The sequence below is a fragment of the Geospiza fortis genome, unplaced genomic scaffold, assembly GCF_000277835.1.
Source record: "Geospiza fortis unplaced genomic scaffold, GeoFor_1.0 scaffold167, whole genome shotgun sequence".
Taxonomy (NCBI): Eukaryota; Metazoa; Chordata; class Aves; order Passeriformes; family Thraupidae; genus Geospiza; species Geospiza fortis.
This window is the reverse complement of record NW_005054355.1, coordinates 1,686,526-1,692,755: the sequence shown is the minus strand read 5'-3', so window position 1 is coordinate 1,692,755 and position 6,230 is coordinate 1,686,526.

Sequence of the window (6,230 nt, the reverse complement as noted above, 5' to 3'; positions counted from 1 at the left end):
CCTTGGCACCCCGGCTTGGGCTCCTTGTAGCGCCGGTGTCGCCTCACGGGCATCTGGCTTTGGAAGATGGACGTGTCGTCGCTCAGCACCACGCTGGGGACAGAGTGTGCCAATTGCGGCTTCTGGAAAGGGAAAAAACTAGTGTGTGCATATTGGTGCACATGTCAATTGCGAATTGGTGAATTCTGGAATACTGAAGTTCTTTGGTGCTTTGTGTGTACTTTGCCGAGATAAGGACTCCCAGAGGGTTTCCTTTTGGAGCAGCAAAGGGGCCTACCACAGCACAGTATTACCCTTCCTGCTGTACGTCACACAAACATTTCTCCCATATTTTGATCAAACATTTGTAGCAACTCCAGGTGTGAAGGAGACAGGCACTTAGCATGAAGTAAAGTCCCAAGGCGTCCTTAGCACCCTGTGTGACGGAATTAATTCCTGTGGAAGCTTACACCACACAGCCAAAAAGTGCCGCTATCGTGACTGCCCAGGCACAAACCACTCCTGCTGCCGGTCATACAGGACTGGGTGGCATGAGGGGCCTTGCGTGAGGCCGGAGTGGGCAGGTCTCCTCCAGCGGTGACTGTGCTGCATGACACTGTGCGGTGTCCCGTGATAGGCAGTTCTTACAACAGGAAAAATCCACTTCCTTCTTCCCCATAATAAATTGGTGTTTGGACTATTGTGGGATACAGACATTATTTTCAGCCAAAACACTGTCTCCCTTATTGCAAAATGGACTGTACACCTGCTAATCAGTAGAGCTGCCAAAGTACAAATGTCGCATATTTCATGCCATTTAAAAAGGTCTCTGCTTTTGGTTTGTTTCAGTGAGACCTTTGGCAATTACTGTAATAGCAATGCATTTCTTATTGGCACTGTCTGAATGTTAGAAAAACGAGAATAACTTAGAAAACCTAATTCTTAGACCTGTTTTTATGGTATTGTTCTTTTCTTATCAACATCCAAGTGTGAGCAGATCTGCAGGAAAAGCTTTTGGAAAGTCATAATTGGACTATGAACTGTTTTTTAAGGGGAAGTCTAACCTTAAATAGGTGAAAAAAATCACTACTACTGCATAAGCAATTGTACTGGACCTTGCTGGCAAGGAATAGCTTTCATTACAGCAGCCAGTATGGTGGTGTATCTTTGATTCTGGCTAAAAGAGTATTGATACTACACTAATAATTTGTCTATTCCTGTACACTACTTGCACAATGTCAAGGCTATCTCCACTTTTCACTTTACCCCCATCCCCAGCGTGTAAGCCAGAGGTGCACAAGTTGGGAAGGGACAGAGCTGGGACAGTTGCCTGCAAGTGAACAAAGGGATAGCTCTTATCATGATTAGCACTCAAAACTGGGTATAGATGAAGGAGGGTGGAAGGATGTGGGCTTCTTCCAAGGCAGCCACTAATCTGATATTTGCTGCTTGTCACTGTGCTCATGGGAGGCGGTGGGTGACCACCTCTGCATCATTTGGTGTGGTTGTGATCTTGTTGCTTTCCCCTTCACCTATTAAATTATGTTTATCTTGACATATGGCTTTTTTTGATCTCCCTTCTCTGCCATCAGTCCCGCCGGGGGGAGCTGAGCATGTGGCTGTGTGGGTGCTTGGCTGCTGGCCCAGGTCAGCTTATGGCAACAGTGGAGGGGAAACGCAGTAAGTGAAGCAAAGAGTTTTTAGGCTGTCCACAGTTTACTTTTTCTTTCATTTCATACAAGCTATTTTAAAAATAGCTGAGTTCTGTGATACTGTAAGCTGCTCACAACAGTGCGGTGTCTTATTTCATGTGTTACATGTAATGTTGTATATTAGCATATCCATATTATCATTCTGAAGCTTTCCTGTGATGTGTGGCCAGCTCTATTTAAGGCCAGCAACCAATAAAGTAAAATATTTCATCTTTTTTTTTCTCGAAACGTTTAATAAGTATAAATCTGGATTTTCTGGAAAGATTCAGTAAATGTGTGGATTTTCCTACCCAACATGAATATATACAGTAGAAATTCATAATTTTTAAATGGTGTCCAAATAGTTGTGCAGTATAATAACTGCAACATTTAACTTTGTAATACTCTGTACTTTTTAGGAGTTTCTGAGAGGGTTTCGATGCTTTCACTATGGCAATATATTTTGAAAGATCTCTGCTTTCAGCAGTCATGATTGTTTGCTTAAATGATTTATTCAAATATTCTCAAACCTCATTTCTTTACAATATTGACTCTAGGATCAGTAGAAATTATAAGATTAAATTTATAAAATTTATGAGATTAAAATGGACTCCAAAATTTGCAAATTTGAGTAAAGTGTCTATTCTGTTGCCTCCCTACTGTCTTCATTGTTACAGGGACTGGATGGTTTGGAGAAAATACAGGTAGGTATGATGAAATAAGACTTTCTTCAGCAAAGCTGCTGTTTCTGTCGTACAAGTGTAGGCAACTCTTGCAGATGCTGTTTGCCCTGCTAGAATTCTGGTCGAGCACAAGCGGTAGTACTGTGGCTTACCCTTTAGGTAATTACAGGCTGAAGGTGGGCATTTTCTGCAGTGCCATCTCTATTTCTATAGTAGGGAACACTGAAGTTAAACTGATGCTTTGTTGTCTGATTAAATATGAAATTGCCTAAAATGCATAGCAACAAGACATACAATGCCACTGACAAGACAATTTTATTTGAGGTTCTATTTCTCAACATATGACCATACCTACAGCTAAAAGTAAAGGGTCTCTGTGATAGAAGAAGTTGGTGTCAGTAAGATGGGACTGTACATCTCCACAAAAAGAATGCAGAAGTGACACATTTTGCTTAAGGCATATAAAATTTCTGCACAGATCATTGAATTCAGTCATGGTTTGAGCAAAAATATGTTCTATTTGGGAGGTATTTATTATCTGCTTCATTTTAATTTTGATGGAAGCAGTGATTCCATGTTAGCACAATAGCAGTGAACAACATTTAGAGAAAATCGAGTCAATAGCCTGAAAGCAATGTTGTGACACAAAAGCAAATGTCATAGAATCATAGAATCACAGAATGATTTGGATTGGAAATAACCTTAAAGATCATTTCAACCCTCTGCCACAGGCAGAGCCACCTTTTACTCCAGATGTCCTGTATTAGAGTCAGAAAAACTGAACTTGATCAGAAGCTTCAAAAAGTAAGGACCGTAATCTCAAATATTTTGGCCTCCTTCTGTTATCCAAGGAGTTGCAAAGATCCCTATTTTATGTAAGAAGTAGGCCTGAAATATTTCATAGATTTTAAATACAAGGTATACATGTTCCATAAAGTTTTCCCTCACTTATAGATCAATTTAAGTGGAAAACACTAGTGGCAATCCCTAGGGGAAACTCAGTACACTTAAACAGAAGTAAACTGGGGAGATGTCCAACAAATTAATTTAATTGCTTGCTCATTGTAAGAATCTATAAATTCTGACTGTTTTGACCAGAAATGTCAGTAGCAATACTCTTTGCTATATGAAATCAAGAGTAATAAGAAAATTCATGGCTGTGAAGGTATTTTCTTTGTCAGTTCATAGTAATTGCAATTATATCTGTGCTATTTTATATCTATATGAATATAACTATTTTAAAACTATATTTTTTGCTTGCAATAGCCACATTTATTGCCTTTCCCCTCTATTTTTACCTCAAAACAAGAAATGTGTCACACTTCAAAGTGTTGATAGTTTTGCTTACCTGTGATTAAGAGTAGTTGTAGGATGTACTTTTACACATTAAAGAGTGAGGAGGTATGATGTCTAAATTTAAATTTTATGTGGGGCAATGCCAGCTAAGATTAGTTGAGAAAAGATGTGTTTTGAACCTAGATGGCTTTACAAAAGACATACTTACATGGAAATGAAGATTTAGGCCAGTCTGGTCTTTATTACTTCCTCCGCTGCTTTCCCATCACTAGTTACTTGTTCTAGCTTTTGTTTTTATAGAAATGATGTGTCTGTTTAAATGAATATTAAAGAATGGTGCAATGCATGAAAACACTGGCTGAAAGAAGGAAAAGCATATACAATAACAAGTTATGATTGGACAAAACCCCAGGGTTTTTTAAAAAGTAAATCTTTCTGTAAAATAATTGCCTAATTGTAGCACAGAAAATAACTATGGGCAACAAGGAGATGATAAACTGATTTTTAAAAAGATTTGAGCAAAATTCTTAAGAAGATTTTATTAGCATTAGCAATCTCTGCTTTGAATGAAAACCACCATGAAGGTGAAAAAAAAAGAAAAGGGGGAAGATACATTATCACCTTTTAACTGTCAGAGGACTGAGTAACTATGGGGGGATTCTGTTTCAGCACCATTTCCAGGGCTCTTCAGTTTGTGAAGTGCTGGATATGTCCATAGCCTCTGACAACCATCTTGCACTGTCACACAACAAGAACAGTGTTGGCAGCCCTTCCATCAGAGCTGATGATTGCATTGACATGTAGTTACACCATCAACAGAAGCCTTTTGTTTTCCGTCATTGGTTGTGTACACAGAGCATGGAGAGCACATTTTCTTCATCCTGATCCATTTGTGACGCCCCCTGGTTGCAGCATCAGTTAATGATATAATAATGAATAAAGGAAATAATGAATAAAGGAAAGGGTAATCCACCTTTCCTCCTCTTGTGTACTGTGATGATTAACACCTAGGTGGGCATTCCTCTGCTGCCATCTTAGAAATGCAAAAGCAGAGCAATACTGGATGGAAACATGCTGTGAGGGGGGACTGCATTGGGTGAGACACGTGGTATTATTAGCTGTCACACCTCCTGGTCATATGGATTGGCATTTAAGCATCTCCAGTTTCATTCTAAGGCTATTATACATTCATATGGATAATAAAAGCAGCCACATTGATACTGAATCTAGGACATAAGTAAGTAGAGACAAATAGGTGAAATTTCCATGTCCTTAAGAGATGCAGAAATGAAAACAGTAAAAAATATTCCCATTGTAAGCCTACAAGAAGCCAATTCAGTATAAACCCACTTATGGGACTTTTCTGTACTATTTCTCCTACATTTTCCTGTTATGCCTTTGTCAATGATCCCCTCTCTAATCTCAAGGAACAGTGACAAGACATGAGGCAGAGAGACGCTGCAAGAATCAGCGTAGATGCAGCTGTAGTTTTATTCACTGTGTTACACTTGCCAGCTGTTTCCTACAGAGCCAGTCACTCAATCTTTGCGCTATGGTCAAGGTTCTTGTGTTTGCTTAAATGCAGAGCTGGCACAGGCTGCATCTGTGCATTTATACTTTAGTCTATTAAACACTTCTAGAAAATGAATTAGCTGTCACCCATAGTGCTCAGAACTAGTAATCTGAGATGGACCCGCACTGTTTTCTGAAGAAGCAGAAAGAGAATACCAAATAGCAAGAAATAGTCCTATTGTGGAGACACACAATATGTCTTTTTGTGAAGCCAGTTTATAATTGTCTCAGTATCTGATTGATGCACAAAAGGCAGATGCACTATTTCTGGATTGTGCCAACTCTGGAAGAGCTATGAAGCATTTCCACATCACTGCACCTGAACTAATGAGTCCTGCCAGATCTGAGCTGACCTTGCATCCCAGTCATAAATATCTTCCAGCTGAACAGCGTGGGCACCTCCAATCCAGGATTCACTGTCAAATGAATCAGGCTATATAATACGATAAAATTATAACCCAAAATGTTAACTATCTGTTAACATGACCTAAATTCCTGCCTTTACAGTAATAAATATTCAGTCAATATCAGATCATCATGAATAATTTAGTTTTAACTTGTTGGCTGCTGCAAGGTATGTTGGGTCTTCATGCTGAAGCAATATATCCAAGATGATGTAGTCTAAGGAACACCTTGAAGTTGCACAAATGGCACTTTTCAGTCTTTCATGATATTTTATTTTCTGAGACTTGATTTAGCAGTGATGTAACTCTTCCACAGCCTGTGTCTGAATAAAAACTACAATAAAGTGAGTTTAAAAAAATCTGACCTCTTCCAAAAGCTTTGAACACCACTATCTTATCCATGATCAAATTGATTTGGGAATCCTTGGATTGCAAGAATGTTGACATTGTTTTCAATGTACAGGAGGAGCAGAAGTTTTGCTATTTACATGAATATGCCATTTATACTGGTACTTGTTACCTAATTTTGTGCATGCAAAAGAATTGTTACCAGAAAGAAACTACTTCTAACAGCTATAATAATGTTACATAATAATGCATAATAA